The sequence below is a fragment of the Somniosus microcephalus genome, chromosome 24 (assembly GCF_052327205.1).
Source record: "Somniosus microcephalus isolate GS21.2 chromosome 24, FLI_Smic_1.0, whole genome shotgun sequence".
Lineage (NCBI taxonomy): Eukaryota > Metazoa > Chordata > Chondrichthyes > Squaliformes > Somniosidae > Somniosus > Somniosus microcephalus.
The window spans coordinates 29,210,262-29,223,582 of record NC_141010.1 but is presented as its reverse complement, the minus strand read 5'-3'; positions in this window follow the sequence as shown (position 1 = coordinate 29,223,582).

Below are 13,321 nucleotides of genomic sequence, written 5' to 3'. Positions count from 1 at the left end.
AATGCACACCCAAAGTTTCTTAAGGCCAGACCAGTGCCTTATGCGATCAGACCAGCTGTCGAAGCAGAGCTGGAAGGGTTGGAACGTTCAGGAATACTGTCCAAAGTAGACTGGAGCGAGTGGGCTACACCCATCGTTCCTGTAATGAAGAGGTCGTTGAGTAATACGCCTGGGGAACCAAAGAAGGTCCGCATCTGTGGGGATTTCAAGGTGACAGTGAACCTAGTCCTTCACATGGTACAATATCTGCTCCCACGAATTGAGGATATTTTCGCCTCGCTATCTGGAGGTAAACGCTTCACCAAAATTGATCTAGCCCAGGCGTACTTGCAAACGGAGGTAGAAGAAGCCTCGAAACAATACCTTACGATCAACACTCATAAAGGTCTCTATCAATACAACCGGCTGGTGTTCGGGGTAGCATCGGCTCTGGCTATTTGGCAAAGGGCGATGGATCAAGCCCTGCAAGGGATTCCAGGGACCCAGTGTTATTTGGACGACATCCTGGTCATGGGCGAAAATGACAGTGATCACCTCACCAACTTAGAGAAGGTGCTCACCAGATTAAAGGAATATGGGCTACGAGCTAATCGCCACAAGTGCGAGTTTTTCCAGAAGCAGATCTCGTATTGTGGCCACATCATTGATGAAGAGGGGTTACATAAGTCCACTGAAAAGATTGAGGCAGTAGTCAAGGCTCCAGCACCGGAAAATGTGTCACAACTGAGGTCGTTCCTCGGGCTGGTAAACTACTACCATAAGTTCTTACCAAATTTGTCCACGGTATTACACCCACTGAACACCCTACTGCAAACAGGGGTACTATGGAAGTGGAATGACGAACGTAGACGAGCTTTCCAGAAGTGTAAAGAATTGATCACATCGAAAGAGGTGTTGGCCCATTTCAACCCAGCACTACCAATTTGTTTGGCATGTGATGCATCACCCTATGGTATTGGAGCGGTGCTGTCGCACAAATTCCCAGACGCGTTGGAGAGGCCAGTAGCCTTTGCGTCTCGGTCACTAACCTCAGCCGAGCGCAACTACGCCCAGATTGACAGGGAGGCCCTCAGCCTCGTATGGGGAGTAAAAAAATTCAACCACTATCTGCATGGGCAGAAGTTCACCTTGCTGACTGACCACCAACCACTTGTCTCCATCTTTAATCCTAAGAAGGGCGTTTCAGTGATGACTGCACAACGGTTACAAAGATGGTCCCTGTTTCTAGGGGCGAATCAATATGAAATAGAATATAAAGGCACGAAACAGCATGGAAACGGTGATGGGCTATCGCGCCTGCCACTGCCTACTGTGGAGGAAGCACCAGCAGTGGACCCTATCGGGATATTTTATTCATCAATAATTGAACGATTGCCAGTAACGAACGCGGATATAGAGAAGGAGACCCGCAATGATCCGACGCTGTCTCGGGTATATGATTTGACGGTGAGGGGATGGCCAACACATGGCGACTCACTGTTGCCAGCATTCTCAGCCAGAAGAGAACAGCTGTCAGTATGCCAGGGGACAGTGATGTGTGGATCCAGAGTGGTGATTCCACCCCAGTTAAGGGAGAGAGTGCTAAATGAGCTTCATGAAGGTCATCTGGGGGGAGTGGAAATGAAAAGCCTTGCTAGGGCTTATGTGTGGTGGCCGGGAATCGATCAACAAATCAAAGACCTAACCAAGAGCTGCTCAGGATGCCAGAAGGTCCAAAATGCACCACCACATGCCCCTCTACACCCATGGGAGTGGCCCTCCTCTCCATGGCAACGGGTGCATATTGATTTTGCTGGTCCATTCATGGACTCAATGTTCTTAATAGCAGTGGATGCTCATTCGAAATGGCCTGAGGTGATAAAAATGTCCTCAACCACTACAGAGAAAACGATTGCAGTCCTACGGACCATATTTGCCAGGAACGGCTTGCCAGAGCAGATTTGCTCTGATAATGGACCACAGTTTGTTTCCGAAGAGTTTCGAAAATTTATGAGAAGGAATGGGGTAAGGCATTACACATCCGCCCCGTATCATCCAGCCACAAATGGATTGGCTGAGAGGTTCGTACAAACCTTTAAGAAGGCGATAAAGGCCATGTGTGATGATGAAATTCCACGACAGCATAAGGTGGACAATTTCTTATTAGCCTACCGAAACGCGACACATGCAGTTACCAACCAGACCCCGGCCATGATGTTCTTTAACCGAAGGTTGAGATCTCGTCTGGACTTGCTCAGACCAAATGTGTGAAGAAATATTGAGGATAGACAATTCCAGCACATCAATGGGAAGCCGACAAGGAGCTTCAACGTAGGACAACCAGTCTTGGCCCGTGACTACCGAACAGAGAAATGGCAACCCAGAACGATATGCACAAGGCAGGGGCCATTAATGTACACAGTGGATGTCAGGGAGAACATTGTGAGACGCCACGTCGATCAGATTTTAGCGTCACAGGAACGAGTCAACCCCATGTCTCGCGTACCTGGGGATGAACCCGACATACCGGTAGCATCTACCTCCGAACCAGTAGCAGTGGAAACCGATGAACTAACCGACGAAAAGGGGCCAGAATCGCCTCCGCACCAAGAACAAGAACCTCAGGAAAGGCACTATCCCGAAAGGATCAGGAAGCCACCCCAAAGACTGAATGTATAAATGGACTTTTGTTGTTTAATGTACATGTTAAAGTGTTAATTGTTATTTGAATATTATGGGTACTGCTAATCTAAAAGGGGAGGAATTGTAGTGTATGTACCTTTAAGAGGGAACTACTTTTACAGCTCCTGTATACTGTAGTACCAGCAGTGACCACACCTGTATATAAGCCTTGAGCATGCCTCTGTACCCCCAGTCTTGAGACTACCCTACTCCAGTAAATACCTGTTGATTGTTAAGTTACAGCATCCGTGTGGTTATTGAAAAACATCATACTCTCCGAATCACGGATCCAACACAGACAAAGTAATTAACAGAATTGTGTTGCACTCATAGCAGACCAGTTTGCGGTTATGAGAATCATCTGCTACCTCTTAGAAATATTTGCACCTGCTGGGCAGGCTTAACAAGGGAAAAAAGCGTGGGTTGGCCACAAGTCGATGGAGGCGGGACTGAAACCCGACAAGCAGCAGTTCCGCCTCCAACCCGCCCCCATTGACAAAATCACCCCCCTTGTCTCTACTCTCTGGAATTCCCTCCCCAAATCCCTCTGCCTCTCTATTTTTCTACCTTAAAAGCCTTCTCAAAACACATTTCTTTGATCCAGCTTTTGGTCACCTCCCCTAACCCTCCCCCAAAGGTTAAGTGCCCAATCCTTTTCTCCTCTGTGAAGCTCCTTGGGATGTTTTTCTACTTTAAAGGTGCGATATAAATTCAAGTTGTTGCTTCTCCTCCTCTTTCAACAGACTGGGCTCTGTATACAACCGAAGAGAGCAACTTAAATAAGTGTTTTTGTTTCATGGACAGTGCACCTTAACGCACCACCTGTAGAGATTCACGTATCTCTGGTAAACAGGATCGAGTGCAAACCAATATGGTGGGTATATTGGCCTAGAAATTCAGTAAGGCCCCGCCAGCTCGCTTGCGCCCAAAAGTTAGCGCTGCGCGTGGAGCCAGTTGCGACCGTCAGAAATTCAGTTTTTGCGCCCCAAGTCGGAACCGGGCGCTATTCCAGGGTGTGCCCGCCCCCGCTTGGGGCGCTGAAACTGAATTTCAGCGCTGTAGGTGCCGCTGCGCCACCCGCTGCGGAGCGGCAGGCTGCGGTACTGCAGGCCTCCTCCTTCTCTTAAGGGGGAGGTGCCTGCAACGGGGAGATCGCCGCTTGATAGTGCCGGCAAATGAGCCCGGCACCACGGAGAAGTGCCGGGCTCGCGGAAAGCAGCCGGCAATGCCGCGGGGGGGGGGGGGGTGGAGGAGGCCGGGGAAGGAGGTGCGGGCAGGCGGCCGCCGAAAAAGCGGCCGGCCGCACCTCCGCCTTAACTAGCGCCACTAAGGCTGCAGGACGGCCACGGTTGCAGAACGTTGTTTGCAGCCGCTGCGGAAGAGGCGGCCGCAACTAAATATGGGGGTCGGGCCGGTATCGGGGCGGAACCGGGGCACTGCGCACACCAATGACGTCATCGGTGCCGGCGCAGCGCTACCGGCTACCGCCGCCATTACCGCTGCGCTGAATATCAGCGCAAACTCCTCTATTGGCGCAGAAGCCCTCTTTGGGCGGTAACTGGGCGCAAAGCTGGCGGGGCCTTACTGAATTTCTAGCCCAGTGTGTTTAATCAGAGTTTAGGACGGAATATAACACACTAGTAATACAGCAAAAACATACGACCGTGACAAGCAGCTTGTACCTGACCCGATCGGACAGATGGCTGGCAAGCGTGAACAGTTCTCTGGTTTCTGGCCTCTCTCTCTCTCTCTCTAGGGCCTTCGATGGTGAGCATGGGATCACTCTTAAAAGAGCATTCGACCAGCTGTTCGGCTCTCCCTTCCACAGTCTGTGTGCAAGCCCTTGGGGGGTCACTTTTTATTCTCTTTTTAGGGGTGGGCCTGATGCCAAGTTATTGACAAGACCATTTAACCTATAGGGGTTCCTCCAAAACTACTTCAACCAATGACAGCTTAAGTTCTTTGTCTTGGTGTTTGGATGAAAGCCCTCCCCAAAAGAAGGTCTCATTACTCCATCCTTGTTTTTACATTTTGAAGGTTCCTCCATTGGAATCCATCTTATCTCTTTTTACTCTCTCCCCCTTAACCAAGTACAAGGCCCCAGTCAGAGCTGTCGCACATTAACCAGTCGCTATCTCACCATTCTGACCTTCACAAGTAAGGTCTATGATTTACTCCCTTTTTCTACTGTGAACTTTTCTCTCAGAACTTTTACATTTCCATGAATTATGGTTTCGTGCTGCTTTCAGTGTTCAATAGCTGTTGCTTTATACTTTTTTTCCCCTTTCAAAAATACATAGCAACTTGCAGCTGATTGGGCTATCTCACCTTCATCTAACAAATCTGTGGAGATTATAATATGGTTATTAGTAATAATGGAAGAAACATAGGTTGGACCTTTACTGGCCAAATTAAAGGTACATTAACAAAGTCAAAACCCTAACTTACAAACAACAGCTAACTAGCCTGGCAGGACCATCCTATGGGCCCCCGTGTGGAATGTTTATGTTTCACCTAATCTAACTGATTAAAAAGACTGTCTCAAATTCTAATGCAAGCTTTCCAGGAAAACAAAACTTATCATTTAAAAGCCATATACATTTTTAGGCACCTCTAGTTTCTAACACACCAGCTGTACTATGTATATCATAAGCTACACACCAGCAAAGCTGGTAATAGTGCTTATTTTCTACCTGATACTACATTCGAGGTTTCAACGAATTACATTCACACCATGCCTAGTATGTTGGAGCAGGAAAGCAAGAACCATTCGGCTCCATGTGTAGATGGAAAAGATATTCTCCAGTTTAATCAGACCAGATAAACTGTCCTGCAAATGACCAGTCAAATTGTGTCAGAACAATACCTCCAAAGATGGTTTCTTTTCTCACTTAGGTACTTGACCCAAAGTCCATCGCCCTGGCAATGGATGGGGGAAGAGGCTCTGGAGCGGTTCTTTCATTCAGGCTGCTGAGTGCCCAAAACTTTTCTTTCTCAAATACTTGCTGACATAGCCATAAAGGATAGTAGTGGTCTCTTCAGCAAAGCCAATACCTCTCTTTCCCCAGACAGTACATTGAACAACTTTATCCAACAGGTGGTGAACGTGTATCATGGCCTACTTGGGGATAATGTGAAAAGAATAAGGGAGAGTATGGTACATATTTCAGGAATTTCAGTCTTTGAAGGGTATTGATTTTGAGAAGAACCAGATGGAGTGTAGTCTTTTCTGGTCCTTTACTTTCCGAGCAAATTGGAACAATTCAGTTTTCTAGCATCTGCATTATTCTGTTTTTTGTTGAACAGTTCTCTATCATTTTGAAATACTCCATTTTTATTTATTCATTTATTCATACTGGTAAGGCCAGCATTTATTGCCCATCACTAATTGACTTGAGAAGGTGGTGGTGAGCTGCATTCTTGAACCGCTGCAGTCCATGTGGTGAAGGTCCACAATGCTGTTGGGTAGGAAGTTCTAGGATTTTGACCCAGCGACGATGAAGGATCGGCGATATATTTCCAAGCCAGGATGGTGTGTGACTTGGAGGGGAACTTGGAGGTGGTGGTGTTCCCATGTGCCTGCTGCCCTTGTCCTTTTAGATGGTAGAGGTCACGGGTTTGGGAGGTGCTGCCAAAGAAGCTTTGGCGAGTTGCTGCAGTGCATCTTGTAGATGGTACACACTGCAGCCACGTTGCACTGTTGGTGGAGGGAGTGAATGTTTAAGGTGGTGGATGGGGTGCCAATCAAGCGGGCTGCTTTGTCCTGGATGGTGTCGAGCTTCTTGAGTGCTGTTGGAGCTGTACTCATCCAGGCAAGTGGAGAGTATTCCATCAAACTCCTGACTTATGCCTTTGTAGATGGTGGAAAGGCTTTGGGGAGTCAGGAGGTGAGTCTTAACATTTTTAAAATTTTCTTTTTATTTGTTTATGGGATGTGGGCATCGCTGGCAAGGCCAGCATTTATTGCCCATCCCTAATTGCCCTTGAGAAGGTGGTGGTAAGCTGCCTTCTTGAACCACTGCAGTCCGTGTGGCGAAGGTACTCACACAGTGCTGTTAGGTAGGGAGTTCCAGGATTTTGACCCAGCAATGATGAAGGATCGTCGATATACTTCTAAGTCAGGATGGTGTGTGACCTGGAGGGGAACTTGGAGGTGGTTGAAGGTCAATCATCACAGCCCCAGGACATCACTGCAGGAATTCCTCAAGGCAGCATCCTAGGCCCAACCATCTTCAGCTGCTTCATCAATGACCTTCCCTCCAACATAAGGTCAGAAATGGGGATGTTCGCTGATGACTGCACAGCGTTCAGCACCATTCACAACTCCTCAGATAATGAAGCAGTCCATGCCCACATGCACTCATGTTTCTAGGCTCCACCATCTTTGAGGGTGGGGATATTCATGGAACCTGCTCCTCCTGTTAGTTGTTTAATGGTCCACCACCATTCATGACTGGATGTGGCAGGACTGCAGAGCTTTAATCTCATCCATTGATTGTGGGATCGCTTAGCCCTGTCTAAAGCATGCTGCTTCTGCTTTTTATTATGCATGTAGTCCTGTGTTGCAGCTTCGCCAGGTTGGCACCTCATTTTTAGGTACACCTGGTGCTGCTCCTGGCATGATCTTCTACACTCCTTATTGAACCAGGATTGGTCCCCTGGCTTGATGGTAATGGTAGAGTGAGGGATATGCTGGGCCATGAAGTTACAGATTGTGGTGGAATACAATTCTGCTGCTGCCGATGGCCCACAGCACCTCATGGATGCCCAATTTTGAGCTGCGAGATCTGTTCTGAGTCTATCCCATTTAGCACGGTGGTAGTGCCACACAACACGATGGAGGGTGTCCTCAGTGTGAAGACGGGACTTCGTCTCCACAATGACTGTGCGGTGGTCACTGCTACCAATGCTGTCATGGACAGATGCATCTGCGGCAGGTAGATTGGTGAGGATGAGGTCAAGTAGCTTTTTCCCTCATGTTGGTTCTCTCACCACCTGTCGCAGGCCCAAGCTGGCAGTTATATCCTTCAGGACTCGGCCAGCTCAGTCAGTAGTGGTGCTACCAAGGCACTCTTGGTGATGGACATTGAAGTCCCCCACCCAGAGTAAATTCTGTGCCCTTGCTACTCTCAGCACTTCTTCCAAGTGGTGTTCAACATGGAGGGGTACAGATTCATCAGCTGAGGGAGGGCAGTAGGTGGTAATCCCTTCATGGGGTCCGGAGTCAATGTTGAGGACTCCCAGGGCCACTCCCTCCCGACGGTATACCACTGTGCCGCCACCCCCGGTGAGTCTGTCCTGCCGGTGGGACAGGATGTACCCAGGGATGGTGATGGAGGAGTTTGGGACATTGGCTGAAAGGTATGATTCTGTGAGTATGACTATGTCAGGCTGTTGCTTGACTAGTCTGTGGGACAGCTCTCCCAATTTTAGCACAAGTCCCCAGATGTTGGTGAAGAGGACTTTGCAGCGTCGACTGGGCTGGGTGTGTCGTTGCCGTGTCTGTAGCCGGTGCCGAGGCCGATGCCGGGTGGTCTGTCTGGTTTCATTCTTATTATTGTGTTTCATAGCAGTTTGTTACAACTGAGTGGTTTGCTGGGCCATTTCAGAGGGCAGTTAAGAGTCAACCACATTGCTGTGGGTCTGGAGTCACATATAGGCCAGACCGGGTAAGGACGGCAGATTTCCTTCCCTAAAGGACATTAGTGAACCAGATGCTAGGTATCGTCTCTGGATCATTAGTCCAGGCCTCTGGATTACTAGACCAGTGACGTTAACACTATGCTACCATTCCCTCCATGTTGGAACCAGAGATTAGCTCATTGGTTTCTTTTTAAATCAAATCAAAATGGCTTCACTCTGTCTACATTTAAGGTGATTACTGCCATGTGCTTTATTAATGTGCATTTAGTTTATCTTGCTGTTAAATTGTCCTTGTTAACAGTTAGCAGTGCATTGTAATAATGTTGAAGTATAGAGTTGTTAAGGCTAGAACAGTCTATTCTCTTGCATGCAGAGTTACTTTGAAACCATGTTGCATGCTGTGCACATAATCGTTTCCTTTTGCTCCCTTACCCTCAGGCAAGTGGAATTATTCCATGGGCTCAGACTGACAGTGGGGGAGGAATATATTGATTTCTGTTTCAGACTCTCTCTCGCTTTCTCTCACTCACGCACACATTTCAATGGTTGTAAATAAATCTTGTTCAGTTATTTTAATGAAATCCAATCTGACTAGAATTACCTGCTTGGCATTATTTAATATTCAGAACCTTGGGTGAAACAGGCTATAAATCAATCCCTAATAAATAGACTTCCTCCCATTTTATACCCCTGAACCCTGATGTGGAAAAGCAAAATTAAATTTCTGTAAATTTTTCGATATAATGTCCATTATTTTTTGCTGGAAACACTTTGTCCAAAAGTGGGGGTGCATATCATAGACAGCAAAAGAACCCCATTTGGAGGAAATTTAGGAATGGTAAAACAAATATTTATTAAACTGTTTGAGGACAACATGTTCGTTAAACCCATATACACTACAATAAGAAATACAAAAACACATTTTTGGAAACATGATGAAAAATGAGTGATACCATTTAGAAACTTTCACATTCAGAATCATTCGATTCATTAAACCGAGCATGTCTTGTTGTGCTCACTGATCTCATTGTAACTGTTGTGATTGTCATTTTCTCCTTGGTGAGCCAGAGACTCGTCTCCTTCCCACAGAACATCATCTTCAATGCCATTCATTGCATCAGATCTACAACATTTGTTGAACAATCTGTGTATCAATGCATCTGCTCTTTCCTCTGATGCTTCTTTGGCTGTAAAGCACTTTAGGATGTCCTGTGGTCGTGAAAAGCAGTATATAAATATAGAGGGAAAAATTCCGTTGTTTGCGCCTCCCGTTAGTGCCTTAAGAGGGCGCTAATGGGGTGCAAAGTAACTAGCGACGTGCGCGGCGACGTTTGCACCGCTCACGAAATTAACTAGACATTTTGTGGCGGCGCTAAACACTACCGCCACGATCTCCTGCGCTGGCAGATCGTGACGTTAGTCGAGTGCGCAATGCCCTGGTAGTGCCCCGGACCGGATATTGAGTGGCACCCCATGCCTTACCGCCTGCCGCTAGCAACGACAGGTTGAGGGGAATGTTTTGCAGTCAGAAAGGGACTGGGGGGAGTGCTATTTAAAGGCGACCGCTTCCTGCCTTTTTTTGTTGGTGACATTTTTGCACCACGCAGTCTGAGAGAGAGAGTGAGAGACTTCTGGAGAGATTCAACGCTGTGTGAAGGAGTTTTGGGTACAGAGCAGCACTTTGCAGGTTCATTTTGATTTGCCCTTCCTTGTATCGATTTAGAAGAGACTGTGGGGGCTGCACTCTGAGCTCTTTCCCTGGGTCTCTCCATTGTTCTTTCCAGCAGATTTGATGTACAGGTCTCTCCAGGCCGAGATTCAAGGCTGCAATGAGCAGGGTGTGGATGGAGAGCAAGATCAACCCTCCCCTTTAAGATAAAAACAGAAAATGCTGGAGAAACTCAGCAGGTCAAGCTGCATCTGTGAAGAGAGAAACAGAGGTAACGTTTCAGGTCGATGACCTTTCATCAAAACTCCCCTTTAAGAACTGGCTGGTGCCAGTGTGTCTGTGTTCCATTGCTGACTGACATCACATGAGCTTCGCCAGTGCTCTGAGGCAGCGCCTCGCTCCTCGGCCTTTGCGCCTTAAGACAGGTGTGAAGTGCCTGATTTAACGCTCCAATCCAGGGGCGATAAAAGCTAAGTTTGCCATTGGAGGTGATAATTAGCGCCAGGCACTACACTTTGCGCACGGCCGATAATGGCGCCCCAAACGGGACGATACTGAATTTTTCCCCCATAATCTCTTTTTCTCTCTCTCTCTCTCTCTCTCTTTCTCTCTCCCTCTCTTTCTCTCTTTTTCTTTCATCTGGAGCTCATGTGTAGCTGCTCTATTGTCTCAGCATCAAGGGTGAAGGGCAGCTGGTCAATGTTTTTTAATGGAAGATATTGCTACGAAACCATATGGCTGATGTGTAGCGCACAATGCAGTAAGGCCTTTTATTGTAACAAATTACACAGATTACCTAGTGAGTGGTCAATCAGCATCTCGAGTGTTGAAGTGAACCTACCCAAAGTGTCAGCTGTGGCTCAGTGGGTAGCACACTTGCCTCGGAGTCAGAAGGTTGTGGGTTCAAGTCCCACTCCAGGGGCTTGAGCACATAAAGCTAGGCTGACACTCCAGTGCAGTGCTGAGGGAGTGCTGCACTGTCGGAGGTGCCATCTTTCAGATGAGACGTTAAATCAAGGCCCTGTTTGTTCTCTCAGGTGGATGTAAAAGATCCCATGGCACTATTTCGAAGAAGAGTAGGGGAGTTATCTCTGGTGTCCTGGCCAATACTTCTCCCTCAGCCAACATAACCAAAACAGATTATCTGGCCATTATCACATTGCTGTTAGTGGGAGCTTGCTGTGCGCAAATTGGCTGCCATGTTTCCCACATTACAACAGTGACTCCACTTCAAAAAACATACTTCATTGGCTGTAAAGTGCTTTGAGACATCTGGTGGTTGTGAAAGGCGCTATATAAATGCAAGTCTTTCTTTCAAAGATTTAATTGTGAGATGAAGCATAACATTCTTTCCATTCTGATTTGGCTTAACAATGGCTGACTTTATGAACATGCACTGCCGGTTGGGAATTGTGGGTGAGAGAGGGAATGAAAAAAAGGCTATGAGAGAGTGCAATCCACATTTCAAGAAAATAGTTTGCAACAAAGTATGTCAAATGTCACATTAATGGGTTAGGTTTCAAAGCGATTTGCATTCTTTCCTCCTGCCTCATTAATTTACTGCCCTCATAACTTTGTTTCATAAACCAATAGGGTGACTCCAGATAATGCGATCTGTGCTCATTTCATCTGCAAAGACCATTGCTGATGGTTCATGCTTGTGATAGTGATGATGTTCATCCCCAATTGCTCCTTTGCAGGCTCCAATCACTTTATTCTTTAGAAGTCGACATTACACAGCAGACCCTGCTACCTGATCATTTCAGAACTAACATTATTACAAACTACATTTAACAGAGTTAAGTTATAAGACATTTCTTAATCCATAAAACAATAGAAATAGACTTCCAATCACCAGCTGGATATTTGAGGCACATGTACAATTACAACCTTAAACAAATGGTTGCATCTATTTGCAACAGCAGGTTTCTGATTGGTCCCCTTGGAGGACAAAACACACCCTGGAATGTGTAATTAGATCCTGCCTGCCTAAGTAATCAAGTACTTTGCAATGTGTAATTAGAGCCATTCATTCTGACTGTCAGGCTCTTCCACCCACCGGCCACCAACGGATTCCCCTGAACTTCTCCCATGGAGTCGAGGAAAACGTGGCCCACGGTGCAGACTGCAAATGGGTACTGCTCATGGGCAGCTCCGGTATGCCGCGGGCATGAGCTGAAGGCTGCAAAGGTGTTCGTGCTAATAATCACAGCACTCTTTTTTTCACCCATCTTCCGAATCTAAATTCTCTTTTTTTCTCATTCATAATTTTTTTTTTTGCTCATCATGGTGAGAGATGTCATTGTTGGGAAATGGAATATTTTCGATTATGGGTGACCAGTAATAGAGCTTTACCTTATAAATGCCTTTTTTACGATAAGCGCCAAAACAGAGCTATGAAATGAAGTGATTTCACTGCTAAAGACATTTCTAAAGCGAATAAAGAGTGAGAATGGAACCTAGCATCCCAGAAATGTGTTGCGAAGAAGGTGAAATGAGGTTGGGGTTTACGGGAATCTAGCATCCCAAAGCATGTTGAGATGAGAGGGGGTGAAGTTGAGAGTGGTGCATCACACCTAATCATCTCAGTGAAATTCATTTTTTTAAATTTTGGCCGCAGGAATTCAAAATAGTAACAATATCGCTCAGTCTCTATTTATAATTGACTATCGCATTTCCTACATTACAACAGTGACTATACTTCAAAAAGTACTTCATTGGCTGTAAAGTGCTTTGGGATGTCCTGAGCTCATGCAAAGTGCTCTATAAATACAAGTTATTTTCTGCTCCATTTCCATGCTACTCCCGTTCGTAGTAGGGCATTCAGTGGGTGCAGAATTGTGGACAAATTCGGTAAAAACTTATGGTAGTAATTCACCAATCCGAGGAATGACCTCAGTTGCGACACATTTTCAGGCGCTGGGGCCTTAACAACCGCTTCAATTTTGTCAGGGGACTTATGTAACCCCTCTTCATCAATCACGTGGCCACAATACGATATCTGTTTCTTAAAAAACTCGCACTTGGGGCGGTTGGCTCGTAGCCCATGTTCACGTAGTCTAGTGAGCACCTGTTCTAGGTTGTTAAGGGTTCACTGTCATCTTCACCTGTCACTAGGATGTCGTCTAAGTAACACTGAGTCCCCGGAATCCCTTGCAGGACTTGTTCCATCGCTCTTTGCCATATCGCCGGAGCTGATGCTACTCCGAAGACCAGTCGATTATACTGGTAAAGACCTTTGTGAGTGTTTATCGTGAGATACTTCCTAGAGGATTCTTCAACCTCCATCTGCAAATACGCTTGTGCTAGGTCAATTTTTGTAAAACGCTTCCCTCCGGATAGTGAGGC